The 13,837-nt window shown below is 33.5% G+C and overlaps 1 long non-coding RNA gene across 11 annotated transcripts in view; it reads right to left on the reverse strand.

Moving 5' to 3' along the window:
* Nucleotides 1-13,837, reverse strand: part of LOC131393918 (uncharacterized) — a 121,528-nt gene that overhangs the window by 91,598 nt on the left and 16,093 nt on the right. For 9 of the 11 annotated variants that reach the window (XR_009216007.1, XR_009216010.1, XR_009216013.1 and 6 more), the window contains exon 2: nucleotides 11,167-11,200. The exons of the other annotated variants lie outside the window; for them this stretch is intronic. This is a non-coding gene — a long non-coding RNA (uncharacterized LOC131393918). The remainder of the gene's footprint in view (nucleotides 1-11,166; nucleotides 11,201-13,837) is intronic. 11 annotated transcript variants of the gene reach the window in all.

The raw sequence follows: 13,837 nt of genomic DNA on the forward strand, positions 1-13,837 counted from the left end.
TATTGACCTTGTTTCTGGACTTCAAGTATACTAAACCATTTCTTATGTCAGTGCCTTGAACTTGATTTCTCCAATTTTTTCTTTTTCTATTCTTTTTTCACCCTTCCATTTAGATCTAAGCTCAAATACTACTTATTTGGATACTGTATACAATGTTCTCCTTCCCCTGTTATTTTCTTGTCATTCATGTAATTACTGAGGTCCTACTCTGTTCCAGACACTGTTTTAAGCAGTCTAGGTTCAGGAATACTATCATTTTGTTTGATTTTTATCACAATCTCTAATTACGGTTTTAATTCTTATCTTGATTATTGATTGTTTCCTTGCCTAGATCTCTGTACCCTGTTTGATGCAGTATCCTTGCACATAGTGCAATGTCCTGCCACATAATAAATACTCAGTGATATTCTTTGAATGAATGTACCACGTTCTGGCCTTGTGAACATAGCTTTTCTACAAGGCATGCTATGAGCAGCGTATAAAAGCCAATCTGGAACGACAGTGCCAGCCAGAGGTATTCACTCAGAACCCTTTAAACCTATAAATGCCATTTATGCTTCACGATTTTACCTCCCTGGGCTTTTGTTTCCTTGCACAGAATGTCAGCTCTTAATATTTGCTAGAGGCCCGCTTCTTTATGTATGTATTTATTCATTTCTTCAATATATATTCACTGAACCTCTGTAATTTGTCAGTCATTATGTTAAGGACTAGAGATATAGTCATATGTCAGAGATATAGGGTTCCTATTCAAATGGAGCTCATAATCTACCATATTAGTAATTACAATAAGTGGTATACAGACAGTCTTGTATTGTAAACAAGACAAGGTTTTATTGTAACATATAAAAGAGAAAGAAATCCTGGTATGGGCGGTCTGAATAGTCCTCTGGGTAGATAGATAAAATATTTATGCTGTTTCTTAACAAAAGTATTGACTTTCTCAAAGAGACGAGTAGCTGTGGGGAGAGACCAGGTTATACTTCAATCTCTACTTTATAAACTCAATTGCCTTACTGAACTCTTGGTTCCACACATTCCTTTGATTTCAGGGCTACTTCAGCTTTTGTCTGAGAGATGTTCCCTCAACCATCCTCCTAAACACTGTAGCAGGGCCAGCAGCCTCTCTCGTCCTCTGTAACCTCAGCAACTGGAAGTAAATGTAAGAAAAGGGAGCCTTGAAGGATAGAATGTGCAAAGTGAGGACGTTAGAGTGTGGAAGAGTCTGGATTTAAGTTGAAGCTGAGAAAGTGACAGGAGACAATAATCTTTTGACAAGCTTACCGCAGGACTCAGAAAGGGACACGAGTGAGGAACGGTGGGCTGAGGCATGAGTGTGATGTTGGTGTATATCTTAGAGTTCAGTTTAATATAGTAGCTAATAATGAGAGTAGCTGAATAGGAGGGAATGAGCATGTTGGGAAAATATTTATTATGAGAACAATAAAGATTTTGAAAATGTACATTATCAGAGAGGAAAGGTAAAGTATACAATATTTTGCTTAACTTTTTTTAAAATTTTGGTAGGGGAGATTGGCTATGAGCTAACATCTGTGCCCATCTTCCTCTATTTTGTATATGGGGTGCCACCACAGCGGGGCTTGATGAGCGGTGTGTAGGTCTGTGCCCAGGATCCAAACCTGTGAACCCCAGGCAGCCGAAGCAGAGTGTGCGAACTTAACCACTACACCACCAGGCGGGCCCTGCTTAAATTTTGATAGCAAATCTGTCAGTATAGAAAATAGAGGCAGGCTTTGCTATGTCATTTTTCACACTAAGATGAACTGATATACTTTTGAATGTCTTAATCTCTTAAGTACCTCTGGTGTCCCAGGGAGATAATACTATCCTGAAGGAAAATGCTAGTATTAACATTAAGCTACGTGGTTATGGCTTTTTCCCTTATTTTAATAATTATCTTTAAATTTATTTTATGTGTGTACAAATATGTATATATGGATATGTACGTATACACACATAGTGTACACATGAACTGTGTATATATACAATTTGTGGTATGATTTTGAATATTACGTACAAATAATAAAAAAGTTGATGATAAAGTACAGGGTGAGAAAAGATAAAATAAAAGACGATTTTTGAATATAAAAATATATGAATATGACAATAATTGAATGTGATATTCAGTAATTAAAACATTTTTATTAAATCAAAGTTATTTGGGTAACTTATTATCTCTTTTCAAGAACTATTTAAGCACTATGCTGGGAATATCAATTATACTATGACTCATTTAATCTTATATCCAAAAATATATGTACCTGAGGTACTGAAAATGAATTTTATAAGACATTGTCATCTATGATTGACCAATACAAAGCACGGTATATTGCCAAATTGTATAAAGAAATTAAATGATATAAATAGTGCTGAATTTGTATATAAATAATTAAAGAATTTGCTATACATACAGCATTCATTTTAATTTATTTATATCTAATATCAGGTTTATATCTAATTTGGATGTATTCCTCAAATATTTAAAGCATTAATTTAAAAATATTCAAAAACAAATGTTATGTCTTAGTTAACTTTTTTCAGCCAGTATAGAACATGTACTAGGATAATTTTATGCAATTAATCTAACAATTGTTATCTGGAGGAAGTTACTTAAAATGGACACATTAATAGTTTCATCAGCAGACATCCTTTAAAATGAGTTTTGTGTGGAATAGCAGGAATTGTCAAAGCTACACTCTTATACATGTATAAAATGTGAAATAGTAAGCCTTCCTGTTATAAAGCCTCGTTTACAAAACACATGGAGAATAACATGTATTTCGAATAAAGACCCCACAGCATTAAAATATTTTTCCCCTGTAAAGATCACTCAACTATATCTTGAAATAGGGTAAACGTTGTCCTATTAAGGATCTGATTTCTTTTAGTTAGCCCTTGATTTGAACCACAATTCAACTTGAACTCTCTTCTTAAGAGCTTATACATTAGCTGCCCACTATTACTGCAGCATCTCCTACAGAATTAGAATACATAGGTCAATGTACTGGATCTCTCCGGTATATACACTAATTGCTCTATCCCTCCTCCACTGCAGATAGAGTTGCTTTCTAAGCGCTCAGAAATGTGAGTTCTTAGGGTCTTTCCCCTCACTGGTGCAAATGGTATTTTTTATTTATTTTCATGTATGTCCTTATACATTTTATCAATTACTAAATTGATACAGATGCATATCATTATACAACTCTAGTTTAGAGGGTGCTTTTGAAATGAAATATTCAATTCATTCTCCACACCAGGAGAATTTCAGTGGTGGATGAAGAATAACTATAAAACTGCCATCCTATTTATGAAAGCCTCTGTTGGAACATTCTTTCTTAGAGCAGACTAAAAAATAATTTCCTAGCATTTCATACCTGTGTATTCCACTTCTCCCTTCTAGAAAAAATAATAAATGTATTCTTTTTGGCATAGCACAGCCCTTAGATATTTGAAGAGAACTGTCACAAATGCCTAAGTCTTCTAGTTGCCACATTAAATAACATGGGCTTTTTCTGGTGCCTTATACATTATTTTCCAATTCTTCAGCCTTCTGGTAAACCTTCTATAGCCCTACTTCAGACTGTCAACTTCCCTTTTCATAACATGTAAGGAGTATAGAGTTCAATGTGACTATTATCTTATTTGAGAATGACACTATATTTTGAATTAACAATCATAGCGTACCCTTCAATTTTAACTGACTTGTAATCAACTGAAAACTTCAGATCAAAGTGTATTATATAAATTACAATTAATTTGTTCTGTCCAATGTTTATTTAAGCAATTGGGATTTCACAAAGAAATCCTGGATTCTAAATTTTGAGTGAGTTATAAGCATCAATGCTCTAAAATATGCACAAGTAAAATTTATAGTGAAGTCTTAAGACATCATGTTAAATTTGGCATTATAGTGACTCTACTTTCGTCCTAAGAGTGGAGAAGAAAAGGAAATTGTATCTAAGCTCATATTTTTGAGTTTGAGTTAGAGGGATCTGACATTATCTCGTTTATGGAGCAAAGGGCGGGAAACAGGTTTATGGGAGAGTTAAGTTCAGTTCTGAACACAGTGAGCTTGAGTTGCTAGAGAGATTTCCAGGTACAGAAGTAGAACATATGGTCGAAGAACATATCAGACAGAAAATGGAGAAAAGATCAGACAGAGCTCAAAAGCAGATAAAAGAGAATAGTGAGAGCTCAGATTTGGGAGAAATTTTGCCCCTCCATGCATATAAATGTTAAGTTATCTGCACAAGATTTGGTGAACTTTTGATTGATTTTGTCCTACTTAAATGTGTAAATTATACTACTCTCTATTCTTCTGGATCTGTTCAAAATTATCCAGTGTATAATTTTTAAAAATATATATTATCTGTATAGGCATGCCCTTTAAAGAGATAGGTTGGGATGCTCTTTGTGAGAAAGAGTGTAAAGGAAGAGGAGAAAAATTCTTAGCACGTAAATTAAGGAAAATGTTTATTTTAGATTTAAAGAAAGGAGAAGGAGCCAGAGGAGAAGTTGGAGAGTGTGGCAAGAATTACCTAGATGCTCAATAGGCTTAACTCTATTCTTCCCAGACACTTTACTGAAATACATTCTCTAACCTGCTTGTAATTATGTTTGGTCATGTTACTGGTTTCTGGGCAATCGGGGGTTTTATGGAAGTGAAAGGAAGTCAGTATATGATTTTCACACACGGTCCTTACTGCTCCATTTTTCTCATTTTGGGGGAAGGTGCCAAAGTAAAGAAATAGAATGACCTTGGATCACTGGATATCCTCCTCGAGGAGAGTTACTCAGTAGAGCTGTCTAATCAAGAGGACCCACAAGAGTGAGAAATATATGTTTTTTGTTGCTTTATTATACCTATGCATGTGAGAAAGTTCTTTTCTGCTAAAACTATTATCAGAGTCATTTCGTTTGTTTCTACTGACCACATTTTTTCCAGACTTTGGATCCTCTTTTTCTATTTCTTTGTATGCCTATTGATTCTTGATTGAATACTAGACATTAAGATTATTACATTGTAGAGATTCTGGCTGAAGGCAGACTGCAAGGAGTTGAAGAGTTATGAATGGTAGAACAATAAGTGGACAGAGACAATGTATAATAATCTTAAGAAAACTTCTAAAGAGTAGAGAGAAATATAGCATACCATCTGTCAATAGCATGATTTCTGAAATGTAGTTTGAAATTTGGATAGCACAGCTTTAAGGGCAGAATTCTGTGGCTAGCCCCTAAATGACACACTGATAATCATCACATGTTGAGTGTGGCTGATATAAAACTATAAATATGGGCCGGCCCCGTGGCTTAGCGATTAAGTATGCGCGCTCCGCTGCTGGCGGCTGGGGTTCGGATCCCGGGCGCGCATTGACGCACCGCTTCTCCAGCCATGCTGAGGCCGTGTCCCACATACAGCAACTAGAAGGATGTGCAACTATGACATACAACTATCTACTGGGGCTTTGCTGGAAAAATAAATAAATAAATAAATAAAAAACTATAAATATACCTGGCCAGAGCATCTATGTGCCATATTTTTCTAATATTATCTATAATGGTAAAATTTTAAAAATTTGACTAAAATTGACCTACACTATCATGATCATCACAGTACATGAAAGTTGGCAGTCTGCCATGTTGAGTGAACATAAATTGACTCATTATTCCTTCTGAATTTATTTCTGGCTTCTCAAACTTAAACAAATACATTTCTTTTAAGTAATTTTGTCATTGGGATCAAGATATCCATCTATTTATCTATTTATCTCTCTGTATGTGTACATGTGTGTGTTTGAACTTCCTGAAATCTGCACATTTAAAATCTGTCAAATATCTATCTGTTGTCAACACCCTATTTATTTGCTATTAGTAAATTTAACATGGTATTTGAAAGTAGGAAGAAAAATAATAGAGGCAAAATTCCCAGTTGGGTGTCATATAGAATTTTGGAAATTGTAAGATAGGATGATAACAGTGAGTTTTGTGTGGAAAACACTTGAGGTGATTAACTGAGGGGAATAGTGGGCATTATAGAAAAGAGGAGATAACCAGATACACATTTCACCTGCTTAAATAGGTGCTGCCATGTCAGTTCTGGTTGCTGTCGTGAAGATTATCATTATTCAGATTTCTACCAGTGTTTTTCAAGCCTCCAGACAGATGATGATATATGTGAAATCATAATAGCCTATGTTGAAGAAGGGTATTTAAGGAGGACTATCAGAGTGCCACAGATATGGCTTTAAAATACGTTACTCTCCTTTTCTTCCCTTTAGATTGGGTTTGCATTTCTACCTATTTCCCTACCCTCCTGTGTAGGGAAAAATAAAGGAAAAAGACATATTTGTTTTTAATTAGGGGCTTCTCAATTCTGAATCAAGCAGTTTTCCTAAGAGTGAACCCATTTTAATTTTTTCAAATGCACAGAAAAATTATAAAGCATTATAGCAGTTTGCTGCTAGCATACAGATGATTGAAAGTTCTATCTTTTCCATGTGTAATCCAGGAGATTGTTTTCCCAGATGTCCTAGAAACTTGACCAATCAGAGACAATCCTAAACAGCATTTTATATCAATTATGTGCAAAACCATGCCAATTATCTCCTCATATAATCCACATCAATAACTGAGAAGCACAAAAGATATAAACTCAAACCATCTGTTCTCACTACAGTAGGCTACTGATAGCTTAGACAATAACTCACATGGTAACATTCTCTGATACATTTATCTGGGATCATGCTGTTTAAGTGGGATTTGTGATTAAAAATATTACCACTTTGGCCTATCCACTATTAGAAAATATGTTTTCCCTTTTTAAGAAAAGCATTGTCATTTCTGTTTTATTACAATGGTAAATTAAGAGAAGTACTGCCAGCTACCTATAAAGAACAAAAACTGTACTTCTATTTTATGCTTCACCATAATTCTTTCTCCTGTAGATGTTAACAATACCTAGACTCTTAAAAGAGAAAAGAAAAAAAATCGCCTCCAGAAATTTATTGTTGTGACACCTGCACAATTTTTGAATCACACTAAATGCCAGAATAAAGCTATATCAAAATATAAAATGTTAACCAAAAGTGCTTATACGACCCAAGAAAAGGAAATATTTAAAGACTATAATCACATAAGATGGCTGATATTTAAAAATAATATAACATGACTTTTTCCAAGCACTAGAGACACAACTCGCAGTTGGCAAAAACAGATATGATTTTAAACAGTGTTCCAATGAAGGTATAGAAGATAGACAATTCCCTCCTGTTTTCCATCAGTGTCCTTATCTTACATTATAACATATCAGACCTGTCAAGATATGTCTATATTCCTCAAGTTAACAACAAAAATATGTAAATGACAATATTACAGTGTCACTTTCCTTAAACAGCCCTGTGATTCATTTACAAATTTTCAAATCAGTTTGGGGATAAATTAACATTTACAATTATAATTCCTACACATCTTAAAGAAACTAGAATCCACTTGTTCCTAGACTTCAAGAATATAATTTTGCAATCATGGTTTGGAAATTATGCTGCTTGACATAGTTTTCCAATTGGTGATACATTACTTTAGAGTGGATATTTTTCATTCTGTTACCAATGAAATTTACATTTTAGTTGTAACAAAATTATGCCCTTGATAATAGATTGATATGGGATGAAGAAATATAGAAGCTTATATTCAGAGATAGTATTCATATGTACTATCCAATTTCAGAATAAAATATTCACAAGTATTTGAAGAGCAATGCAAGATTCTTATTGTGCACAAACGTTCTCTTATTTGGTTATCAGTATGTATATATTTATGATATACAGTTCAGCATTCTCATTTATACATGAGAAAACTGGCAAAAAAAAAAAAGTAATAGGATGTGCTTGGATCAGAAACACACACTTGAAAAAGGTAAGATAGTATAATTATGAAAATCCCTAAGTGATAAGGTATTAAGAACAATGTGGAAAATTCTGTCAAACAATTCAATACACTCAAATTGAGATTTTTAAAATTTGAGGTTGGAAATAAACCAAGATGTTATACTTTCTTATCACGATTTCTAAAGTGGTATATTTTTCTTTGAATATCAGAAAAATGATTTCGTGCTGCTAAATTTCTTACTTTATTTGGAGAAAGCTCATTGCACAAAAATATCTTTAACAGCAATGATGATGATGGTTGTGTTGTATGGCACAATTGACTTTAAGAAAGGGAGATTATCCTCAGTGGATTGACCTAGTCAGGTCAATCCTAGGTTCTTTCTGGTGAAAGAAATGAAACACAGGGAGATCTGACACACCAGAAATCCTCCATTGCTTGCTTGATGATGGATAGGCCACCTGCCAAGGACCTGAAAATGACAGTGAATGATCCCCAGCCAGTGGCCCAGCAAGCAATGGAATTCTTTCAACATTCTGAATAAGCTTGGAAGAGGACCTCAGTCCAAAGAAGAGTGCAGCGGGCCAACACCTTGATTTCAGCCTGGTGAGAATCTGAGCAGAAAACCCATCCATTTCCAAATGTCTGACCTACAGAATGATGAGCTAATAAACAGCTATTGTTTTAACCTGCTACATCTGTGGAAATTTGTTTTGTAGCAATAGAAAACTAATAATCCACCTAACATTGTTTATAACTCAAACTACAGTCCACAATAGAATATGTTGTTACTATTCCTTCTAAAATGATAAAGAATTACTTTTGAACAATCTGAAGTGAAAGTGATGTAGATTCCTTAAAATAAAACTCCATTGTCCAGAAATTTCCTCCATTCTACACAGATTTGTTGGCCAACTACAACATTCCAGGCTCTTTCTCCATGCTTAGGTTATTAAGTCTGTACAGACCCAGTCCCAGTTCTCATCTTTTCTCTTTTGGAATTTGAGGGAAAATATGATATTATTATAATACTTATCATTATGAGTATCATCAGAATGTGTTATCATTAGAATAGTTTGCTTCTCTAAAGAAGAAAAACTAAACTATATTTTATGGCCTGGAAAGAAAAAGTAATTTAAGCAATTGTCAAGTTATTAAATTATTCTATAAAGCAGATTTTCTTTCCTACAGAGGGAGGCTGAGGTTATCGGTTATGTGTGAAGTATGGAGTTGTTTTCCTAAAAATGATAATGCTTCTGTATTAATTTTCATGATACTAGAAGTAGTGAGGAAAGTGGATATCCCTACAATGTATCAAGCATGAAGCCACAAAAGGAGGAGAATCTAAATTTAATTTTATAAGAGGATTTGGAATAAGCAAAAAAAAAGATTATTGTGTGTCTCCAATGGAAAACTATTGTTTAGAGCACACTCATCCAGATTATCTGATTCTCAATAATCATTGTATTTGAGCTCTTTTACAGCTCTGTGAATTGTAGATAACTGATAGCAATGTAAATATTTCACATTTATAAATATCATATGCATTCCCTCTGATGGAGGTTCAATTTATTTCCCTCCTCCATCTTGTTTACAAAGCTAGTTCCATTTTCATTTGTACTTTATTTGAACATTCCTTAACTCCATATACATTTGTGATTCTTTGATTCTCCTTTGAGTTGGATACAATGATTCTCTGGTTTCTTCATTAACAATGAGTTAATTCAAATCTTTAACATACGTTCATTTTATATCCATATGAGAGTCATCATTTTATGTTTTTTGTTTTGAAATAGTAACTCAGTACAATTAGGAAACATCCCAAATTACAAGACTCCAAAAATAATGTCTATATTTTAAGTAGAAATATTATGTCATGATTTTCTGTCAGTCAATCTACCTAGACTTACCTAACTTTCAAAATATTTGTCAAGGTCGATGGACTTTATCAATGTGCATATTTTCTTATTCTGTCATGTAGAAATTATAATTCAGAAATAAGAATATTGTCACCAAGATGAAGAATCCCATCAAATAGACACCCAAATTCACCTATCTTTCCTACTCTGTCAGTTTTTTGTTTTTGTTTTTTGACACTTTCCATCTGTTGAAAGCTAAATAATGGCACCACAAAGTTATCCACATCCTAATCCCTGGTATATGTGAATATGTTATCTTATACGGCAAAGGGGGCTTTGCAGACATGATTAAATTAAGGATCTTGAGAAGATTATCCTGGATTATCCAGGTAATCACAAGAATTCTTATAAGAGGGAAGCAGGAGGGTCAGAGGCGGAAAAGGCAATATGAGGACAAAAGTAGATGGAGAGTAGGAGATGTGCAGACAGAAGCAGAGGTCAGAGAGAAAGAGAGAGAGACTGATGATGCCACACTGCTGGCTTTGAAAATAGAGGGGACCACCAGCCAAGAAATGCAGGCAACCTCTAGAAGTTGGAAAAGGCAAGGGAACAGATTGTTCCGTAGAGGACAGAAGGAACACAGGCCTGCTGACTCATTCTAGACTTCTGACATCCTGATCTATAAGATAATAAATTTCTGTTGTTTTAGACCACTATGATTCTGGTAATTGGTTACAGCAGCATTAAGGAACTAATACACAATTCAACAGGAGCTTGGCCATAGAGGTTGCGATGGAAGACTTTTGTACCCTAGTATTAGCAATGGTGGCATCAACGCTTAATATCTAAGAAATTCAACTATATACACAGATTAGAGCTAAATATCTTTACTGGATTTTGAAAAGCATTTTCAAGGGCAACTTATTATATAATAATAATCAATCTACTTACATGGCAGCTTACAAAGTATTATAGAAATACTTGATTACTTTTATGGCACATATTTTCATACAACAGCATTCACTGAGTACCGATGGGGAATAATACCTAATGCTAGGTATTATTTTAAATAAGACACAAATTAACTTTTCAGGAACTTACATGCTACTGACTGTAAATCAAGACCTCATAGATACTGAAATCTTTATACTTCCGATTTCTTTCTCTTTTAATGAGAAATAATCCAGTTTGTTTTTTGCTTACTTACTCAAGTTTTTGTTAGTAGACTGTACAATTTCCAAATAAAATATAAGTTAAGGATTGGATTGATCCTTTTGTGTTTCTGACCTCACTCAGAATTGTTAATAATGTGCAAAGACAGCAACAGTGTTTAATAAATTCTCTTATGTATTTGAATATTTCCAGTAAATGGAACTGAGACACATAAGAGAGAGTATCCTACCTTTTGGCTTTCTTCAATAAAATTGTTATTCACTCTGTCAAAAAAAGTGAAACATACAACTTTTTATGCTCCTGATAATTTAGTGTGAAGAAGAAAAGAAGGAACACAAAACGGTAGGCATATTTATGTCCAATTCAACTGGTGTTGGCTAAGAAATAAAATATCTGAGAGCTTCAATCCTAATTCCACTGAAAAAGAAAATGTGACTTTTTTTTATGCATTCTATTTTGTGTGTATGTGAGTAAAATAGTCCCTGAGCTGACATCTGCACCAATCTTCCTCTATTTTGTACATGGGATGCTGCAACACCATGGCTTGATGAACAGCATATAGGTCCGTGCCCGGGATCTGAACCCACGAGCCCTGGGCCACTAAAGCAGAGCATGCAAACCTAACCACTATGCCACCAGGCTGGGCCCAAGAAATGTGACTTTGTTATCTCCAATCGCACGCATTCAAGATATCTTTAGAACCTAAAAATCCGAACATTTTCTAATTAAAAGCTGTTCAAAGATACATATATCTCTATAAATTTAATTTAGTTTACAGTTGCAGATTTATGTAGGAGAAAGCTTACATATAATCCTTTTATGTTAGAAATGACAATATAAGTTAACTTTATTATGATTAGATTTATAAGAATCCCCTAAGTTTTGAAATATAATGGTACACATGTATATGTTTATATATACATTTTCATATAAGGTGGCATATCAAAAGGTTTTGTATAATAAACACTTTAAATCAGAAGTTAGGTGGATCTATTTCAATGTGCTCTTGCAATTGAATAACCAGGACGGAACTGTGCAACATGGAGTCTGGTTCTTAGCTGGAAACCTAGGTTTCCTATGATGAGGAGTCCCTCTGGTATTGCATATGTGGCATAATTCTTAAACGATGACACTGTGTGTATTCTATCTCATTATTATTTAAATAAGTTCATAAATATTTTACTTAGAATTCAAGAATGGAAGCTTTGCATCTGGATACTCTAATGGTATGGCTTTCCATCTAATTTGTTTTTCTATCAGATGTAGAGTTCTCATATTATCATAAAATATGGTAATAGTAGAGCATTAGCCTAGAAAAAATGCTGAGGCTAATAATGTAATGTATAAAACATATCATCTCAACATATTTTCAACTCTTCGTACTCAGTTTTATAGTGAATGCATGCACAGAGAGAAAGGGCAAAAGAATTCAAGTATAGAGAGACTACAGCTTTACACTGGAACCTTCTAATAGCAAACATTATTTAAGACATATCAATACAAAACTAGATAAATTAAGGTTCTCCTAGGGATGTTAACTTATCCTCATTTAATATATATATAACGTGGTATTTTAAATTACCAGTTAGGTTTCTAAATACGTATTTTATTGTGCAGGCTGTATAATGTTAATGATATAATGCTACCATGAGAACTGTAACTTTTCTATTCTGACATATATGTTTAGATTTGTAACCTTGTTGTTATATTAGCATTGAGTTGTTTTTCATATATATTTCTTGTGATTCTGAAAGAGAAAGTGAAGAAAAAGTAATTTCAAAAAGTTCCCTGAATTGTGGAAATATGCATACTAAATAAATAATATTGCTGAACTATAAAAATCTATAATCAATAATATTTCCAGAGAGGATAACTATGGTTTGTGAAAATAAAATAATATACTTGACTCAAGCTAAATATTTCACTATATTCATGTCTTTTAATTTTAATTTATTAACAAATAAATTAATATTTTGAGCTTTGTATCATTTTTCCCATTTGCATTTTAATTCCTTAACTTTTAATGTCTCTCAACATTTCTATAAACTACTGTCTATCATCTATGAGACTTTCAAAATTAAGAGTTTAAACTCTAGATTCTGTTAACGTACCTTACCTGTTTTCCCCCAACAACTATTATTTCAAACAAAATACTATGAAGCAACGTTAATTAAAACATTTCATAGATAATTGTTTCAGTATACAAATATTTTAAATATATACTAGAAAAAAATGGGAGGTAAGATTTCACACACATTCTGATTTCATTTAAAAATCAGCTAGGTCGAGTAATTTTTAGTATTAACTGCATTTATCACTAATTTATTTCTTTTGAGGGTTGATAATGAAAATCAATTTGGGCTTTTGATCCTTTGTGAGTATGAAAAGTCTCAAGTGTGCACTGCTGTGTAAAATAATATTTTATGAACATTTGCAAACTAAGAGAAGTGACTTTATCTACCATATTTTGATATTATAATACTTCAGTCCAAACGCTCATAAGGAACGTTATCCGTTCTCAGGTTGTGCTTAGTCTCAAGAAAACAAAACCGATAGATGTTGAATAAGAGAATTGAAGTTATAGCAATTTTACTTCACAAGCTATGAAACAGCCATTGCGTTTAAATGTAACATTTTACATGTGTTTTTTGAGGGCAAACTATCACAGTCAATCACCAAACACTTGATTTGTGCTTATCGAACAAAATACATGTCATCATTAAAACAATTGCCATCTTTTGTGAATGCAGCCTTACATCCCTAGTTAAAACAAATGAGAGAAGAGCCTGCTGAGAATATTTGTGTTTGTTAGGCTAACATGCCAAGTAAGTGTACTGACCATAAGCAATAGACACCACGTCTCTCCAAGAGGGTCTCTATGAACATTTCTGGAAAATTCA

This window comes from Diceros bicornis, chromosome 29 (genome assembly GCF_020826845.1).
Source record: "Diceros bicornis minor isolate mBicDic1 chromosome 29, mDicBic1.mat.cur, whole genome shotgun sequence".
Classification (NCBI taxonomy): domain Eukaryota; kingdom Metazoa; phylum Chordata; class Mammalia; order Perissodactyla; family Rhinocerotidae; genus Diceros; species Diceros bicornis.